Source organism: Mirounga leonina, unplaced genomic scaffold (genome assembly GCF_011800145.1).
Source record: "Mirounga leonina isolate KUSES-001 unplaced genomic scaffold, KU_Mleo_1.0 Mir_91, whole genome shotgun sequence".
Classification (NCBI taxonomy): Eukaryota; Metazoa; Chordata; class Mammalia; order Carnivora; family Phocidae; genus Mirounga; species Mirounga leonina.
In genome coordinates, this window is record NW_023270839.1 from 49,238,514 (window position 1) to 49,259,917 (window position 21,404).

The following is a 21,404-nucleotide window of genomic DNA, read 5'->3' on the forward strand; positions in this document are numbered from 1 at the left end:
TCACACTAAGGCAAGGGTCTCCGAATATATCCTAGGCTATTTTTTAATTTTGGTTTTGGTGGGTTTTTTTTCTTTCCAGGTTTCACGCTACATGGGATTTAACAACTGAATTCAATTTGATGCATCACTGTTCCACACCAAATTGCCTTACAAACACTTGTGGGACAAATATTTCAAGATTTTTCTACATGGATTATGGGTACAAATTAGAAATTACTTTTAGCCAGTATGAAAAATATACTGTGGATCGATTTAATAATGCATTTACTCAACAAACATTTATTGAACTCATATTCCATAACCAGGTACTGGGAGTTCAGAGATAAATAAGATGTGATTCCTACCCCTGAGGAGCTAGCTCATTGTCTGCCTCTAAAGTCTTAAACTTGGGCACAAAGAAATAAGAGGCTCAACTAGCTGGTCTAGATAAGGTCATTTAACTCCTGGATTTGAAAAATAATGAACTGTAGAGACAAAGCACAAATTGTTGGGTGTTCTATTTGTCTGGAAAAGCTTGAAAAATAAAATTCAAGTGAACAGAGTTGTTTTTCTCCAGAGGGTTTTGCAGTGATTATTAAATTCTAATAAACATTTCCCCAGGACCTACTATGTGCAAGCATCATGCTCAACACTAGGGATATAAATGTATGAGATTAAGTGTTTTATTCTATAAAAAAACCGTGAGAGAGAGAGCTATATGAATAGTTACCATACAGTAGGGGTAGACATTTTATTACCAAATTTTGTACCAACTGATTTCTCTTGGTTGCAGTGACACTAGAGAATAAAGAGAGACTAAAACCAGGAGGCCAGAAATCACCAGATGACTGAGGGAAGCACCAATTCCTGCTTAGGAGAATCTTTCAAAAGCTCTTCTTATTTTTTACACCATGTATCAGCAATTTCAATGATTAATACTAAGAGAAAAATCAAAGTATGTCATAAAGCATGAGAATATTTTTGTTATAAAGAGGCATTTTGGTTATCGTAACAAAACCTCATATCTTGGTGCTGCCTTATAGTTTACCCTCTAAAGAGATTTTCCATTGGGAGCAACTTCCCATTTTGCAAGTAAAGAAAGTAAATAAGGAAAGAGTAAAGGACCCTCTGTAGTGATACTACCAACAATGGCAGTCCAGTTGCTCTACTCTAATTGGGTACATCTATAAATTTGGTTTTGGAAGGTCCCTTACATTAGGACAAATAGCCTTGTGGGATAGAACTGTTATTTGAGAGGGTTTGATGATGCACAGAATTAAGAAACACAGGTCTATAGAAGATACATACTTGCTGTTTTTATTTCATTCCTTAGCTAGTTGAAGAGGTTGGTATTATCCTTTCATATTCCTTAAAATATCTTTTATTATTTTTAAATTTTATTATTTTATTTTTTAAGGATTTTATTTATTTATTTGACACAGAGAGCACAATTAGGGGGAGCAGCAGAGGGAGAGGGAGAAGCAAGCTCCCCGCTGAGCAGGGAGCCCCGTGCGGGGCTTGATACCAGGACCCTGGGATCATGATCTGAGCCGAAGGCAGAGGCATAACGACTGAGCCACACAGGCGCCCCACCTTAAAACATCTTTTAAAAAAATGAAACACTTGAAAGAATCTTTTGTGTCTGTGCTTTAGTTCTGTTTATGAGCTGCCATGCTCTTTTCAGCTGGTATCGCAATCTTCTCCTAGAATCCTGTGCATCCAGCAAAGTTTTCCTTTTTGGCAATTACAGCCAGTTCTGGTTCCTTTTACTTTCTGTTATTTACAAACTTTCAAAATCGGTTATTAACTTTTTGGTTATTTCAGAGATAGTACTTTTAATTATTAAGTATACACTTATTTTTTCCTATTTGAGATTTTCTTTGTTATTTGTTTGTAGACTACTCAAAAGATTCAAAGCCTTGAATTTTATAAGTGGTACTTGGGTATGCTTTTTTGTTTTTAACTATATTTAGGGCAAGTTATTGCTCACTCCCATGTGCTAGAATTTCACCTATTATAGACCAAGAATTATTCCTCACCTTTTCTGTAAGAGTAGTTTAAAAGGTGAGTCTAATTTATTTTGAGTGATATTGATTATTAGTTCAGGGTGGCTATTAAATTTCAAAGCATTATCATAGTGATTATGATTATTGCTACAGCTGGAGGCAGTCTTCTCTGGAACATACTGGGTTATTAGTCTTCTTGGTTCTAGTGCAAGGTTTAGCAGAGCTTTGCTTTTAAATTAGTTTATAGTTTTGCCATCGTCAGAGAGTTTATAGAATATTGACCGCATTGTTAGGAAGTACCAACTGAGACTGATTGGTAGTAGCTGCCTGGAGAACCTGTTGACAACTAGGAGGCTTGTGGGAGTCATTTGTAAAGGAGTGGTGCAGTCTAATAATGTCTGACATGTGTTTGCCAAATCCATAAAAGGGCTTTAGAATAGGTATTTAGCCCCACATGTAAATTAACATGAGAGTCCTTCTTATCATATACCTTGTCAGAAAATCATCCCATTTTTGTTTAGATACTTCCAGTGGGGAGCTCACTGCCTCCCTGAGGTCCCACTATGTTGTTGGACAGCTCTGTTAGAAATTTCCTCCTGTAGTATCCTATTCAGTTATTACTCTGTATTGAAAGTTCATGAAAACCTAGTATAAAGGGTTTCTGACAAGGGTAATTATGAGGTGGGTTTTTTTGTTACTGTTTTTTGGTTTGTTTGTTTTTTGGTATTTATCATTTACCACCTGTCTTTTTGCCCATTTCATAAAACTTTTAATTTCAAAATAGTTAAATATTCACAGGAAGTTGCCAAAATAGTACAGAGAGTTGCTGTGTACTCTTCTCCCAGTTTTCCCCAATGGTAACATCTTACAGAACTGTAGTACAATAGCAAAACCAGGAAATTGATATTGGTACAACCCACAAACCTTATTCAGATCTCATCAGTTTTACCTGCTTGTGTGTGTGTGTGTGTGTGTGTGTATTGTTCTTTGCAATTTTATCATTTATATAGATTTGGCTACTACCACCATACTCAAGATACAAAACTGTTCCACACCCATAAAAAGCTCCCTCATATTACCACTTTATAGTCACTCCCAATTCTCTCCCCTATTGCTAATCTCTGGCAACCACTAATCTGCTATCCATCTCTGAAATTTTGTGTTTTTTTGAGAATTTTATATAAATGGAATTATATAGTGTAGCCTTTGAGGTTGGTTTTTTTTTCACCTAGGATAATTCCCTTCAGATCTATCCAAGTTGATTACATAGTTGAATACAATAGTTATTCTATTTTTTAAATCATTACTGATGTCTTTCCTTAAGGCCACAATAAATACTGGCCTAACTTATCAACAACATTTAAAATATTATAAAAGTGGTTAATTTACATTTGTAGAGCTGTTAAATTTGAATTCACCTGTTACACAGTACATAAGAAATCTCAGCTTTGACTATTTGTTGCTGAACTCTTAGGGCTAATAAGGAGTGCAAGAGTGTCAGTAGATCCCTTTCTTAATCTGTTTCTAACGAGGCCTGGGATCACATACTACTCATTCAGCCCCTTTGTGCTACTTCCTTTGTGGCCAAGGGCTGTCTACCTGAAAGGATGATTATGTGGATGAAATGAGACAGAAAAGTCAAAATAAAAATTTTTCTATACCATGTCAGATCAAAATTAATTTGTAAGGTACAAGTGTTAACCTGTGGTTGTGTCTGGTGTAATGAGACTGACAGAGTTTTTTTTTAAAAAAAGAATTTGTCTTTATTTTCTAACTTTCCTATAGTGCATGTATATTTTATCTTTGTTTTTCTATTTATAAAAATAGTGCATACTCATTAAAAATTGAATCATGATAAAAATACATACACTAGAAAGTGAAAGCCTGCAGAAATCCCCCACCTAAAGTTAATTATTAAGAACTGTTTGTTGTATGTTTTGTTTTTCTGTGCATAGAAGAAGCCTTTGTTATTATTACTAAAATAAAACCAGGGATTTGCTGTGCACATTGTTTTACATCTCTTTTACTAAGGTTTCTTGAATATTTTTTTTCTGTCTGTACATGTGACTTTATTAGCTGTACGGTTACTTCAGTGTGTACATGTACTATTCATTCACTCAGTTACTCCTCATTGAATGCCTGCTGTGTTCAAGGCACCATGCTGGGAAAACTGTGATGAATAATACATGAAACTTACATTTTAGAGAGAAGATAGACATTAATAGTGATTAATTTCTGAATTGATTATTTGATTATAAATGTCATATTTACTAGGAGAAAGAGTACCGGGAGCTATGCAGGTGCCTGTTGGGGCACTCAGCCTGGTCTGGGAACCAGGGAGGAGCTCCCAGAGAAAGTGACTTCTGAGCTGAAATCTGAGTACGGCTATGTGTGAATTAGGAAACGACTGGTGAAAGAGTAGTACATCGATGAATACATATTCATCTAGATACTGCAGTACGTGGCTGGAAGGCCATATATGGAAATGGCAATCATCTTTTTTTTTTTTTTTTTTTTTGGTGGTGGTGGTGGTGGCATTTTTTTTTTTTAATCTGTATTCTGATTTGTCTACGGTGAACATGTATTTATCATTTAGCTAAAATAAAAAGAAAAACCAGAAGTGCTGAATGACCATAATGTACACCTGAAACTAATATAACACTGTATGCTAACTAACTGGGATTAAAAGCTTTAATAGGTGCATTAAAAAAAAAAAAGAAAAAACATAAACATGTTTGATGTATGAATACAGATGCTCATAGAGGAAAACAAAACTGATAAAAGATCTCTCGTTGTATTAATACTGTGGTGGCATTATAGGTTGCTACTGTATTTTTAACAGTCAGTTTTTAAGAGAAGTACTAGCTTTATAGAAAAATTGAGAAGATGGTACAGAGTTCCCATACTGCCCTCCCACACAGAGAATTTCCCCTATTCATATCTTACAATAATTTGGTACATTTGTTATAATTAATAAACCAATACTGATATATTATTATTAACTACCCATTGTTTATTCAAGTTTCCTTAGCTTTTACCTAATACCCTTCCACGATCTCATCCAGGATACCACATTACATATAGTTTTCATTTCTCTTTAGGTTCCTTTTAGCTGTGACAGTTTCTTATATTTTCTTTATTTTTGATGTCTTTGACAGTTTTGAGGAGTACTGTGTATTGTAGAATACCCCTCTTTTGAGATTTATCTGATGTTTATCTTATGATTATACTGCATTGTGGGTTTTTGGGAGGAAGCTGACAGAGGTAAAATGCCAGTCTCATCACATCATATCAAGGGTACCTACTATCAACATGAATTATCACTATTGATGTTAACCTTGATTACCTGGCTGGTTATCTCAGGTTTCTCCTGCATTGTGAAGTTACTTTACCTCCCTCTGTTTCATACACTGCTCTTTAGAAGGAAGTCTCTCTGTAGAGTCCATACTTAAAGAGTCAGAGTTATGCTTCACTTCCTTGAGGGCAGAGTATTTACATAAATTATTAGGAATTTTTCTGCACAGGAGATATGTCTTTTTCCCTCATTTTATTTATGTATTTAATCCTGAGTATGACCTCATGGAGATTTATTTTATCCTTTGAGTTTTAACCCAGTACTATATTTTATTGTTCAAGTTATTCCAGCTTTGGCCATTAGGAGTTCTTTCATTTGCCTCTTGTGCCCCTTGGACATGCCCCATCAACAAGGTTTTGTGTTTGTGTTTTTTGTAAGCATTTCCTTATTTTCTGGCGCTACAAGTTGCTCTAGACCCAGTGTGTGTTTTCTGCCACAGACCTAGAATCAGCCATTTCCCAAGGAGCCTTGCTTCCTTTTATTGGAGAATAGTATTAGGAACCAAGATCTTGGTGCTATTGTATTTTTCTCTTACTATGTTTTTTCTTAGTTCTGATCCCCCCCGCCCCCCTTTCTTCCCCTTAAGATTTCTGGTAGACCAAATATGAATTCCAACATGGCAAATTTAGGTAAGCCCATTAAATACTCATTTCCAACCACCTTCTCCTTCTCTTCCTTCTTCTTTAGACCTCTTTCAGCCAGGGTTGACCCTGTGACACATTGCTGGCCAGAGAGATATTCAATACAAATCTCCTGGGAAGGGCTTCCTTTCCAAAACGAAGTCATATCCTGGGGGGATGTATTTTTGGGCCCTTTAGCTTTCTTCCTGTCAGGAAAATGGAATTGATACCTTGATGTTCAGCATGAATATGAAAGCAAATCCTAGGGAATGCACAGTAGGGAGAAAGAAGGGACCTTATTCCTTGATGTCATTGCGGACCTATATGGTTGAACCATCCCTGATCTGCCTGGCTCCAGACTTTTTTGTCTAAAATAAAATAAACTCCTGTGTGTAAACTATTGTTACTTGGTTTTTCAGTAATTGTTGCAGCTGAGCACACAGTCTTAGTCAATTTAGATATCAACTTGGTTGGCACAATTACTATTAATTTACTTAAGAAATATTTGTTGAGGGTGCCTGGGTGGTTCAGTTGATTAAGCGACTGCCTTTGGCTCATTTCATGATCTTGGAGTCCCAGGATCGAGTCCTGCATCGGGCTTCCTGCTCAGCAGGGAGTCTGCTTCTCCCTCTGGCCTTCCCCCCTCTCATGTTCTCTCTCTCTCTCTCAAATAAATAAATAGAATCTTAAAAAAAAGAAATATTTGTTGAGGACCTACCATGTGTAAAGCTTCACAATACAGAGCAAAAAGAGAGGAATTCTGTTGGGATCATCCAGTTCCCATTGGACCCAGGTTTCATAATGGTATGCAGAATAAGATAATTACATGGGGAATGAGGATTAGAAACAGAATATTTTTCATATTTTGTCATTTGCTTGGTCACAATTACTCATCATCTGTATCTGTCACGTTACCTTTCTGTATTCTCTATATCTGCAGATGATTTGGCATTTTAGCCAGTTCCAGGACAGAAATCTAAGCATGGTCCTAGTCCCTTCCTTTTCTCTAACTCTTCACATCCATTCGATTATCATTTGGTAGCCTATTTTCTTACCTTATAAATATTATTTGCCCCATCATCTTTAATTCCTTTGCTTCTCCACTAGTTCTGACCCTTAGAAATTTCTCTCATATACATTACAGCCTTTCATGCCTAGTCCAAAAGGCAGATGAAATCTTGTTTCTCTCTTCAGTAAAATTATGTGCTGGCTTTGCATTGTTTCTAGTATAAAGTTCAAAATTTTTTCTCTTGAAAGCCTTGTAGGATCTTACCCTGCCTGGCTGTCCAGTCTCATTTTATGGCAGTGTCCCCCAACACAAACCACACTTCAGGACGCATCCCTGACTTCATTCTAAACATTTAACTAATTCCATCTTTAGTTTTCTGTGTTCTTATTTATTTCAGAATATTTTTTTCAACCAGAGATTCTTGCTACTCCCAGTGCCTTTTAAACCTGTAAGACAGAGCTGTCTTTCAGAAGACTTTCTCTAATTCTCACACTATCACTCTCAAGGATCTCTGTATTCAACCTCTGTTATCACATAAACTGGCTGTTGGGGTGCCTGGGTGGTTCAATCTGTTAATAGCTGGCTTTGGCTCAGGTCATGATCTCGGGTCATGATCTCGGTCATGATCAAGCCCCATGTCAAACTCCCTGCTCAGCGGGGAGTCTACTTGTCCCTCTCCCTCTACCCCTCCCCTGATTGTGCTCGCATGTGTGTGCGCTCTGTCTAATAAATAAATAAAATTTTTAAAAAAAGTAAACTGGCTGTTATATTTTGTTGATCTTTAAAATAAAACAGCCAATTATTTTTATCAGCCAATGGGTTTATTCAGGAATAGCAGGAGAATTGCAATTTGTGACATGCAAGCTATGACAAACCATAACAAGTCTGGAGGACCAAGGAGAGGAATGTTACATTATAGAGAAAAGGAGGAAGTTGGGAGGGACTGCTTTGAAGGAAGGTCTGTTGGAGGAAAGTGAAAGTTCAGGGTGGTGACAGTTTCTCTTGGCTGAGTTGTGGTATTTTCTTACTGGCTGAGCTTGTTGCTGGACCAGGAGAAAATTTTTCTTCTTCTTGTTGAAGTAGCAAAGTAGGCTTCTTCCTGTTTGGAATACAAGGTATGTCTCTTCCTGTTGGGTTATAATTGGTGACAAGTAATAGGGCAGGAGAGCTTTCCTTTCTGGCCTCTAGACTCAAATGTAAATGAAGTTTCCCTTATTCAGTTTCACAATTTGAAATACCTCTTGAATGCATGTACTTCCATCTCCAGTACCACCACTTTGTTCTAGACTATCATTATCATAACCTATTGAAATGGTCTCTCTGCTTCTACTTTGGTAACTTATAAAATACATGCTTTACCCAGTATCCAGTGATCTTTTCAAACTCCAGATCTGATCATTATGGCACTGTGTTTAAAAATCCTTCTCAGGTTTACTGATGAACTTAGCCTACAAACTAAATACTAACGTGGCCTGTAATGTATGGCATACATTGGTTCCTGTGTATCTACTTTTCTAGTCTCACTTATTTTCTTTTAGTTCTTTAAACATGCTCTGCTCCCTCTTATCTCAGGGCCTTTGCACATGTTTCTCCTATCTGTTTATCATTTAGATACTTTCAACTCTCAACACTTGCTCAGGATATCCTCACCCAGATCTACAGCAGATTTCTTTGTTATATGTTTCACTTACTCTGTCTTTTGCATAAACTCGTAGAGTTGAGCAAGTTGGAGAGCATATAGTTGCATTTAATTTTCAAAAATGATTATAGCTCCTATCTTTAAAAGCAGCTTTTTGCATCCACCCCTCTGGAAACCTTCACTCCTTGTATACAAACTGCTCATTTCACTCATTCCATTAGATTCCTGTCCTGTCTGGACTTCATGATAAATTCCTTAAATACAGGTCTTGTCAGCACCCTAGATTCTTTTGTTCAAAATCTTTTTTACAGCCCAATGATTTTTCTCTCCCAATTTTTTAGTTTTGTTTGTTTTGTTTGTCAATTTTTGGTAAGAAACCCACAGAGAAAGTTAGCAGTCGTTTGCTTTGTTTAGGAAAGTTTTGAGTAGTATAAGCTGCGCTTAAATGGGTACTCTGACCACGCCAGGAACATAAGGGATTTTCAAAGGACTGATTCAAGGTCAGCGTTCTGTTCTTCACTTCCCTGACCCCCAGACCCAAACCTTACAGTTAGAACTTTGTGTGATTTCATGAACTGCTGACAAATACCCAGATTTCATCCTGATTTTAAAGCAGTCATAGACTCAAGAGACTCAAGAGTCAGAAGAGGCTTTAGAGGTCATTTAGTTTTAGTCCAGCCACCTTGCTGTTCAAGGTCATTTGGTTCCTGAGTGTTCCGTACCACCCACATATAAGAGCTTGTCTTTTATACAGTGAACCCAGACCTTCCTCGTTATAGTTTTCATCTACCAGTTTTAATTCTTGGCACTATTTGTGGAATGACAATTTGTGTATTTAAAGACAGCTATCGTGTCTTTTCTAGGTAGCTTTTCTCCAGAAAGAACACCCCCAGTTCCTGATGTATCATGGCTTAAAGTTCTTTTAACATCTTATTTGAATTTATAAAATTTTGCTTTTTGAGTGTTTTGGATTATTTGCCACTCTGTCCTCTTTCTGTTAGTGTAAATGATAAAGATGATTGCAAATAAAACAAGTTGATAGACTTAATGGCAAATGCAAAATATATAAGAACAAATTAGTTGAGAGAACATGTGAAGTATAATTTGGTGTTTAGCTTACAGATCAGAAAAAGCTATTTATTCAGACTTTTTTGGTGGATTAAATAGCGGGTGGAGACAGAGGACATTTGGGTAATAGAAACTGGTATAGGGGATGATTTATCTGATGAGTGACCACTTCCTTTGCTTTATTATGCTATTACACTTGCATATCACTATCATTTTCAATCTGCGATCTGCTGCTCTATTTCATAAGTACAGTGTTTCCAATTGGCATTTTGCCACTCAGAACATGTAGACTGCTGTTTTTCTGGAGCTGTAAAGGTGTTTTTCTCCCTTGCTGAAAAACACACATTCTACCATGAATTGTAACATGCAGCCTTACATGTCATTCCTCCTGTCTGTGCAAAAGTACAGATTTACCACTCGCTGCCTGAACTAGGAGGGTTAAAAGTGGTGGTGGCAGCTGAACTTCCTATGAACTGCAAAACCCTAAGATAATTTGTCAGGGATTTCTAAGGTTTTCTCTTTTAACTTTTCCTTTATCTTACTCTGGGATAAAACCCATATAAATTTGAGAAGACACATTCATCTTGATAATGACACAGAAACTTGTGCCTTTCTGATCTTTTGCCACTCAAGTGCTGAACTATTAATATCACATGAAAATTACAAAATGACTTTATAATTATTTCCAAGTAAAATTGAAAAGGAGCATTATCCTCCTATTACCTGATGTTTGTGGTTTTACCTGTACTCCTGAACTCCCAGCATTTCAAATGGAATTGATCTTTCCAAAGGACAGCTTTTTCTGGGTGGTTTTTGGTTTTGATTTATTTTTTTTAAGGTTTTATTTTTAAGTAATCTCTACACCCAACATGGGGCTCGAACTTACAACCCTGAGATCAAGAGTCTCATACTCTGCCAACTGAGCCAGCCAGGTACCCCTTGATACGTTTTTTAAATAGTAAAACTTGTGCATGATCTCATCTTGTTGACACAGCTTTGAGCACAAGTTTAGTATTAATAGCATCTTCTCCAATAGTTTAGCTTTTTTTCCTTCTTTCTCATTCTAGTATTTGTTGAAAGGTGTAGGACCAAAAAAGGTCCTTGTGTAACATAAACAAGCATTTAATTAAGGGGTAATGCCTGTGGTACTGGAATATATGAAGTGAAACAGAGGTGCTTAATCAGCCTCAAAAGCTATTTACTGCTTCGTAAGCTTCAGTGCTCAGTGTCATAAATATTATTACTGTTCTAGGACTTCAGAAAAGCAATGCAATATCAAAACTGATTTTTTTTCTACACTTAAAGTATGGAAGGTTTTCTTCCTAATAGAATTTTATAATGAAGCTAATAGTTGGGAAAAGCATACATACCTGAAATTTTTAACTGAAGTGTCATCAGAAAGGACTTAAATAACAAATGAGGGATATGTTGAAATGAAGCAAGGAGGGAAAGGTTTTATCACCATTAAGGCTGAAGTTATTTGAGGAATAAGTCACATAATATTGCCATGTATTTATTGAGCACTTACTGTGGGGCATGGACTAAGAGATGCTTTACATACATGATCTTTATTCATTATAGCAGCCCTGTACACTAAGTTGGTTCTAATTTTAGAATGAGGACACAGAAACTCGGTGAGATTGTCACATAGTTGTATCTGATTACACTTTTACTCTCTCCATTACTTCAAACTGCTTATCAGAAAGCTTACATTTAAATAGTAATTTTTTTCATATTCATTCTGTTGAATACCTACTAGTATACCTGAAAAGTTAAGTTATGCTATGTTAATTCTTAAATTTTTAACCTTTTATTTCTTCCATATTCACCATTTATTAAGCAGCTAGTATATTCCTAATAATTATTAAGTATTATGAGGGCTATAACCAAATACGAGGACCTTATCTCCCCTACTCCCCCCAGAGTTTACAAATTGATAACTATTCCAGCCTTGTATACACAGAATTTTAAGGAGAACTCAGAGAGAACAAGGTTCTTTTTTCCAGTATTTTGTGACTGTTGGCCAGACCCCTTCCAAATTGTCCCCCTTCTGTTTAGATAAGGAAGTGCACATAAAAGCTAAAATTCAATCCAAATGATGTCTGTATGATCCAGTATATGGACAAATAAGGAAGGTGTTCATAGTCTGGTTGCAATGCTTTGATAGGAAGGAAATCATGTGCCGCGAGAACCTAGAAGAGGTGGTTAGCATAAGAACTTCTGAAGCAGGGAAAGTTTTACAGAAAAATTGTTATTGGAGCCAAGACCAAAAAAAAAAAAAAAAAAAAACACAAGAAAGAGCTGGTCAATACAGAATCTAAGGGAAGGCTTTTGTTAGGATTATAACATTTTATTAACCCAAATGTTTATATCTATCACTTGCTTATACTGTTATTTCCTTTGTGAGCTACTGTGATTCTGTAGATCTTTTATTCCAGTAGTGTTTTCATAAAGATCCTACATTCTATGTGAAAATGTCAGCAGTAGGAGTTAAAAAGTTCGGATAGTTGGTGTTTGTTTAAGAAAATTTGCTGATCATCATGTCTAGTTCCCTGGTTTTGCACACAAAGAAGCCAAGACCCACATAAACTGTGAAATGCTTAGTATCAGATACTTATAAGCCTCAGACCTGGGATTTGGCTTGGATTATAGTTATGGTTTTATCCTGAAGCTAAAGCTCTAGTTGAAAAATGCATGAGGTTAGTGATAGTTTAATAATAAAAAATAATTTATATTTCCCTTTATTGTTTTTCTTCATTAGCTTTGGAAGAGAAGTGATTGAAGAAATGTGAAGTAATGGAAGTATCCAAGGTGGAATATAGATGATAATTTATTTAGGTAAAGCATGGGGAACCCTTACTTCAGAAAGTTCAGCTTTTTAAAGTGGAGCCACTTAATTTCTGAAGATGTTTATGTACATGCCATCTTTTTAATGTATAATATAGTGTGAAAACGGCAAATTTAATAAAAAACCTGAGTGTGTGAGGTAATAGTGGCAGGAGAATTTGTAAGCTCAGATTTATTTATACATTCTTCTTTTAACTGGCCTTTTAACTGAAGTGAAATTGTTGGGGAAAGCGTGAAGTTATGGAGAGTTTGGAATAGGGATGCCTTTGGTTGACTGTGATTATCATAATGTATTTCAACCTTGAAACAGCCCTGGATGACAGAGGAAGGCAGCTTAGACATAAGAAAATGCCAGAGAGACAAAATAACCATCAGCTAGTCTATAAAAGAATGATGAAGCAGTTCAAAATGTAAATTCCATATTCTATCACACAGCCATTTCCAGGGATTTTAAATGACCATAACTGTTCTTTTTCTGGATCCAGAAATGTACTTCAATTCTGAATGGCATAAGAAAATATTTGGAGCCTGCTGTCAGCCTTCTTCTAGTTGCTTTACCCAGGAGATAGTGTGTGCAAAAGCCAAATTATTTCTGAAGAACAATGTAAATGATGTAAGAGCAAAGGATAAAAGGTATCCTCAGAATTTCCATAGTTAAGTCCGACGGAGGGTTTAGACTTGAAGTGTTTGAGGTCTTACTGATTACATCACTTACTCCTTTAAACTCTTACTGACTAGTTACTCTTCCTCCACTTTTCTTCAAATACTCAAAAAGAGAAAATGGCTAAACAAAAATGTACATGATAACTGCCATTACAATTTGCCATATATGCTAATCTTTCCTAGTGAGAACAATCTACAGCGTACAAAAAATGAAGATGTTAGAGTATTTCTAAGTCCCTTTCTTGTAAAATTCTCTCTCATCTATTGCACTAGACTCTCATCTATTGCACTATTCTAAGTTTTACCCATTTTCTTTTTTTTTTAAGATTTTATTTATTTATTTAATTGACAGGGAGAGAGAGAGACAGCGGGAGAGGGAACACAAGCAGGGGAGTGGAAGAGGAAGAAGCAGGCTTCCGGCTGAGCAGGGAGCCTGATGCGGGGCTCGATCCCAGAGCCCTGGGATCATGACCTGAGCTGAAGGCAGTCGCTTAACCAACTGAGCCACCCAGGCGCCCCAGTTCTACCTATTTTCCATTGAATTATACCCTATCAATCAATCAGATTAATTTCCAGAAGACCCTACATTAATTATCTACACCTTTGGCATTTAGTGGGTTTTCATTAAATATATAATTGAGTACAAATTCTGGTTCTAACTACCTTTCCTACCTATTTTTATGAATCTTCCCCTCCTGCCTTATACTTGTTTAGTGATTTCTAATTTGCATATAATTTTTCCATATATTGTCATTTATATTGTGCAGGAACTACTATACATTTATAGTAGTTGACAATATAAATATGTCATTTATATTGTGCAGGCACTACTATACATTTATAAAGTGCAGGAACTACTATACATGTGTACAAATAAGCACCAAGTCCAAGTAGGTTAGGTGATTTGTATAACAGTTTTCTCAAACTTTTTAGTCTCAGAAAATCCCATGTAAAAAGCATCCTCCATGGGGCATCTGGGTGGCTCAGTCGGTTAAGCGTCTGCCTTTTCCCTCGGTTCATGATCTCAGCGTCCTGGGATCAAGTCCCGCATTGGGCTTCCTGCTCAGCAGGGAGTCTGCTTGTCCCTCTGCTCCTCCCCCCGCTTGTTCTCTCTCTCTCTCTCTCTCTGTCTCTCAAATAAATAAAAGCATCCTCCAAAATGAAATGCTAAGGTATAGATCTAAGAAAATATATACAGATCTTTAGGTGGAAAACTATAAAACACTGATTAAAAAAATCAAAGATTTATATAAACGGGGAGATAATCTGTGTTTGTGGATTAGAATACTCAATATTGTTAAAAATATCAGTTTTTTTCCATTTTTCCATTTTAGCCTATAGACTCAATCCAGTCCCAGTCCAGATCCCAGTAACCCATTTTGTAGATATCATCATACTAATTCTTAAGTTTATATGGAAAACAAAAGACCTAGTAAGGCCAACACAATACTGAAGATGAACAAAGAACCTGATTTCAAGACTCAATGTTAAGGCCACAGTAATCAAGACACAGTGGTATTGACAAAAGAATAGACACATTAATTACAGGACAGAATAGAGAGTCCAAAATAAATCCACACAAATCTAGTCAATGATCTTTGACAAAAGAGCAAAGACAATTCAATGGACAAAGGATAGTCTTTTCAATAAATGGTGCTGGAACATATGTATTAAGTGAACCTAGGCACAGACCTTATGATTTACACAATAATTAACACAAAGTCAATCATATACCAAATTTTAAAATGCAAAACTGTAACACTTACTGAAGAAGCCATAGGAGAAAGTTGATATGGCTCTTGGGTTTGGCAATGAGTTTTAAAATACATTAGTAATGGGATGCCTAGGTGGCTCAGTCAGTTAAGTGTCCAACTCTTGATTTTGGCCCAGGTCATGATTTTAGGATTGTGAGATTGAGCCCCGCATGAGGCTGGGTGTGGAACCTGCTTAAAATTCTCTCTTCCTCTCCCTTGGCCCCTTACCCCTTTAAAATTAAAAAATAAAAATAAATAAATAAAATAAAATACTAGCAATGTGATCCAGGAAGGAAAAAAATGGCTAAGTTGGGCTTAGTTAAAATTGAAAACTCTGCGCAATGCAAGACACTCTTAAGAGACTGAAAAGACAAGCCACAGATGGGGAGAAAATATTTGCAAAACACATCTGATAAAGGATTTGTATCCAAAATATGTAGAAAACTCTTAAAACTCAATGATAAACAAATCAACTCCATCAAAAAAGTGAACAAAAGATTTGAAGAGACATTTCATTGAGGAAGATGTATAGGTGGCAAGTAAGTATATAAAAGATGTTCAACATCATAGGTCATGAGGGAATTGCAAATTAAAACAATAATGAGATACTATTACATACCTGTTAGAATGGCTAACATTTAAAACACCAACAAAAGCAAATTCTGGCAAGGATGTGGAGCAATAGTAATTTTCATTCTTTGCTGGTGAGAATGCAAAATGGTACAGCTACTTTGGAAAACAGTTTGATGTTTCTTACAAAACTAAATGTAGTCTCACCATATGAATCTGCAAACACACTCCTAAGTATTTACACAACTAATTTGAAAACTCATATCTACCAAACCTACACACATTTATAGTAGCTTTGTTCATAATCCACCCTCAAACCAGAAGCAGCCAAGTTCAGTAGGTGAATGAATAAACTTTGGTACATCCATAAATGGAATATTATTTGGTGATAAAAAGAAAAGAGCTATCAAACTGTGAAAAGACATAGATAAATCTTAAATGCATACTGTTGAGTTAAAGAAGCCAGTCTGAAAATGCTACATTCTGTACAAATCCCATTATATGACATTCTGGAAAAGGCAAAAATAAGATTCAGTGAAAAGATCAATATTGCCAAGAGCCGAGGGGAGCAACAAGTTGGGGGGAAGGTTGGTTAGGTGAAGCACAGGGGCTTTTTTAGGGTATTTTTTTTTTTAAGATTATTTATTTATTTGACAGAGAGAGAGGAGAAGTAGGCAGAGCGGCAGGCACAGGGAGAGGGAGAAGCAGGCTTCCCTGCTGAGCAGAGAGCCCAATGCGGGGCTCTATCCCAGAACCCTGGGATCATGACCTGAGCCAAAGGCAGATGCTTAACTGACTGAGCCATCCAGGCATCCCTTTTTTAGGGTATTTTGTATAATACTCTAACGGTGAATATAGGACATTAAGTATTTATTAAAACCTGTAGAACTTTATAGCAGAAAGAGTGGATATTAATATATATAAATTTTTAAAACTTCATTTAGATGATCAGGGATCCTAGGATGGAGGGTAAAATGTGACAAAAGAATGTAAATGTATTACGAATATATGAAACAATGTTGCTGAAAGGGGTGGAGGAGTAAGGTGCTGATCTGAGTAACTTTGGAAATGAGTGAAATCTGTAAGACTAAAAGGGGAAAGGAACCATATATGTAAACACTATACTCTCATACAGGGGGATCAGGGTAAGGGTTAACAATTTTGAAACTACTGTACATGTTTCTACTATTGTAGTGGGGTTATAGGTAAGCAAGGAGAAGAAGCTGGTAGATCCATGTGCTAATGGATTAGAGTTGGAGACAGACATTAATTAGTATGAACTCGTGTTTAGCTTAATACAGATATGGATAATTACGTATAGAAATGTTCATAGATATGTGTGTATATACACAGGTTAGTAAACACAGTTATATTGCTCTGTCAGCTGAGAGGGCCTAGAAGCAATGAAATCCCAGTAACAATGACCACACCTTGTGCCCAGATCTTGCTTGGTTTCTAATACCATTATTCAATAAGAGAAATGAGAGCTTCTTACAGAAGTGACTGATTCTTGTGCTGGGGCAGGAAATATACAAGGTGAGCACGGATCATCTTGTAGTGCCAAAAACTAAGAAAGTACTTTAAAAGACGTATCTACACACACACACACACGCACGCACACACACACTAACAGGAGTGCACCAAAGGGACAGAAGGGTCAACTGAAAGATCTCCCAACGTCCAAAGCTGGAACACTTTGAGGAACAGAATAAAGTAGTATTGCGTTAAAACCCAAAGTATAAAGAAATATCTATTTGTCTTTACTGATATAATTGATGTTGATTCCAAGGGAGAATAGGCAAATCTCTGGTGCAGAAAAATTTCAAATAATTTATTTAGATACTCCACCCTCAAGGAAGTATAACTCTCTACCTCTTAAGTTGAACTCTTGATAGTGACTTTTTTTTCAAAGAGTACAATATCATGGAGAAACCTGACAAACTCTGCCTCATGCCAGGTTATCAAGTTTGTACCCTTGATTTGATAGGATAAAACTGATACATTACCTGAGTCATTCTCCTCCCTCAAACATATTATCCCAGTCTAATCATGAGGAATCAAATCACACTTCTATAAAATATCTAACCAGTAATCCTTAAAACTGTCAAGATCATTGTGGTAGGTTGAATGGTGATATTCTCCCCCCGCCCCCTCCCTGTCCAAATATGCCCGTGTGCTAACCTCCAGAACCTGTGAATTTGACCTTATTTGGAAAAAGAGTCTTTGCAGATATATTTAAATTAAGAATCTTAAGAATCATCCTTGATAATCTTGGAACACTCTAAATCTAATGATATGTTCCTCATAAAACACAGAAGGCACAGACACAGAGGAGAAGACAGAGGCAGAGATAGGAGTGATGTAGCCATAAGCCAAGGGATGCCTATGGCCATCAGAAGCTGGGAGAGACAAGGAATGGTTCTCCCTGAGAGCTTTCAGAGAGCGTGGCACTTTGGAGATCTTGATTTTAGGGTTATGACTCCTAAAACTGAAAGAGAATAAATTTCTGGTTTCTTTCTTAATTCCTGTATAGTTAAAGTACAGTGTTATATTAGTTTCAGGTATACATTATAGTGATTCAGTTTTCTACATTACTCCATGCTCATGGCAGTAAGTGTGTACTCTTCATCCCCTTTACCTATTTCACCCATACTTCCCCTATTCCCCCGCCCCACCACTTTTGGTCACCATCAGTTTGTTCTCTATGGTTAAGATTTTCTTTTTTGGTTTGTCTCTTTTTTCCTTTGTTCATTTGTTTTGTCTCTTAAATTCCACAAGTGACATCATATGGTATTTGTCTTTCTCTGACTTATTTCACTTAGCATTATATTCTGTAGCTCTGTCCATGTTGTTGCAGATGGCAAGATCTCATTCTTTTTTATGGCTGAGTAAATATTCCATTGTACATATATATCACATCCTCTTTATCCATTCATCTATGGATGGACACTTGGGTTGCTTCCATATTTGGTTATTGTAAATAATGCTGCATTAAATATAGGTATGCATATAAATTTTCAAATTAGTATTTTCATTTTCTTTGGCTAAATACCCAGTAGTGGAATTACTGGATCATGTGGTAAATTTCTGGGTTTTTGTTTTTTAAGGCATTAAGTTTGTATAATTTGTTACAGCAGCCACAGGAAATTAATAGTCATCAAAGAAAAGAAAGTTCTGAAAAACTGTCACAACCAAGAGTAGCTTAACAATACATAACTACTAAATGTAATATGATATTCTGGATGGGATCCTCAAACATATTGGACATTAGAGGAAAACTAGAGGATATCTGAATTAAGTATGAACTTTAGTTGATAATAATGTATTTGTATTGGTTCACTAATTGTAACAAATGATGACAGGAGGGAAGAGAAAAATTGTGACAAATGTATCATACTAATATAAGATGTTAATAAGGAAAACTGGGTGTGGGACACATGGGAACTCTTTGAACTATATTTACAGTTTGTCTACACATCTAAAACTGTTACAAAATAAAAGATGTAGTAAAAAAAGAAAGAAAAGGAAAAGGTACCTTTTCTGGGAATAAAATGAACCCAGAATATTCCACCTTCAGAGCAAGGATTTCCTTACTTTTGCAGCTATGTGCTGGGGGAAGTTTGCCTATTTTACAGGTCTCCTCAATTCCTTAAACTGTGTGTAGTCAGCCTTGCCATTCAAGCAGATAAGCTGTTGGGGAAACAGACCAATTCAGCTACAGAGGAAATCAGGGCAAGTCACACCTTCTAAACAAAGTAGCACTTTGGCTTTCTTAGTGCTTTCTTTCCTTCCTGAATAATTCAGTCCAGAAGTCACGGGATGGGGCCCAGGAAGGTAGGTGTCTGTGCTAGGTCTCCTTGGAGAAATGGCTGATTCTAGGGCTGGGGCAGAGAAAGAATAGGACAAGATGTGCTGAACACATCTTCCTGTACCAAAATGTAAGGAATTGCTCAAAGAGGGGTTATATCTAAAGGATACAGAAGCGATCTTGAAGGAGTACTCAATGACTAGTTTTTGAACAGTTTGAACATCATATAATACTCATTTTATCAAATTATAGCCCACTGAATAAAATAGACCATTCATGAGTCTGTAGTGACATAATAAATTAATGGAGAGAAGAAAAGGAAGAACAGAATTAGGAAAATGACAATTTTGGAACCAGTGTGGTATAATCAGTTATCCATGAAATATTGGTAGATGCCAAAACTAATGGGTGAAAGTTTAATGAGGAATGGGCTGTTCATGTAGTCTCAAAGCATCTCCTCACAAAGTATCTATTAATTACTAAGGAAGAAAAAGGAACTTCACAGTGGGAAACCTGGCAGATACTAACCCCACTCAGGTGATGACAGCTAATGTTAATAGTTAATGGAACAAAATAAAATCATGCACTACCTGATAGGATGCAGTATGAGGACCAGGAGATCATTTCTGTGATTCTTCTACCAAAATCTATAACATAAATCTAATTGAGGAAACATCAGAGAATTCCAAATTGAGAGACTTTCTAGAAGATACCTGGCCTATAACTTTCAAAATTTAAAAGATCATGAAAGTCAAGGAAAAAACTCAAGAACTAATTGTTCCAGAGTTAGAGACTACAGAAACATGACAGTTAAATGCAACCCATGGTACTAAATCTGGGCCTTTTGCTACAAAAGACATTAGTGGGATGATAGATGAGACTTGAATAGGGCATAGAGATTACAGGATATAATTGTTGATTTGTTGATTTTGATGATTATATTATGGTTATTTGGGAAAATGTCCTTATTAAAGGAATTACAAACCTAAGTTTTCAGGGATGATTAGACACAATATCAGCAATTTACCCTGAAATGGTTCGGAAAAAGGATTCTTTATATTATTCTTGAACTTTTCTGTAAGTTTGAAATTATTTTTTAAATTATCTTTAAAAATTTAAAACAAAAGCCAATATGGGGATGAGAGGAAGAATTTCTTCAGAATAGCTCTGATCAACTAAAGATCCCCAGACCTGGAGGAAAATTGAGCACATTAAAGGGAACTATTAAGATCAAATATTAATTCTAGGAGAGAAAGTTTGTGGAAAGAATTTTTTGTAATAAAAATAGTCTTATAAATAGCCTTGGAAACTTCATATTGAGTGAATTTTGGTAGTTAATGCTTTTCCTTGGCTTGCCTCTTTGCCAAGGGTGGGAGTGGAAGTTTAGCTCCCTGCTGGGTCCTGCTGGCAGGAGGCTGGGTAGGGAAAGAAGGGAATAGTAGTGCCAACTATTACCACTTTGTACAATCTTGTCCTGCCTAGGTACTGCCAGGAATGTTTGAAGTTTAGCTCCCTGTGGGCCCTGCTAACATCACAGAAGCACATAGGAGGGACAATATTGTAGAGGTATGGAAAAAACATTGACTGAGGAGAAACTACCAATGATGAGGAAAAGAGAAATTTTAAGATAGAATTTATAGACTACAGCTGTACCATTCTGCTACCCTAAACTGTGGTCCTTGACATCTTTTTTTTTTTTTTTTTTTTTTTTTTTTTTAATTTTTTTTATTCTTATGTTAATCCCCTTACATTACAACATTAGTTTTAGATGAAGTGTTCCATGATTCATTGTTTGTGCACAACACCCAGTGCTCCATGCAGAATGTGCCCTCCTAAATACCCACCACCAGGCTAACCCATCCTCCCACCCCCCTCCCCTCTAGAACCCTGTTTGTTTTTCAGAGTCCATCGTCTCTCATGGTTCGTCTACCCCTCCGATTTCCCCCGCTTCATTCTTCCCCTCCCGCTACCTTCTTCTTCTTCTTCTTTTTTTTTTTTCTTAATATATATTGCATTATTTGTTTCAGAGGTACAGATCTGAGATTCAACAGTCTTGCACAATTCACAGCGCTTACCAGAGCACATG

The 21,404-nt window shown here is 36.4% G+C and overlaps 1 protein-coding gene across 5 annotated transcripts in view; it reads left to right on the forward strand.

The window, feature by feature from the left end:
• Positions 1-21,404, forward strand: part of PEAK1 (pseudopodium enriched atypical kinase 1) — a 321,626-nt gene that overhangs the window by 90,522 nt on the left and 209,700 nt on the right. Inside the window, exons 5-6 of one of the 5 annotated variants that reach the window (XM_034993978.1) lie at positions 12,438-12,514; positions 13,009-13,156. The exons of the other annotated variants lie outside the window; for them this stretch is intronic. The gene's annotated coding sequence lies outside the window, so the exon portion shown is untranslated. The remainder of the gene's footprint in view (positions 1-12,437; positions 12,515-13,008; positions 13,157-21,404) is intronic. 5 annotated transcript variants of the gene reach the window in all.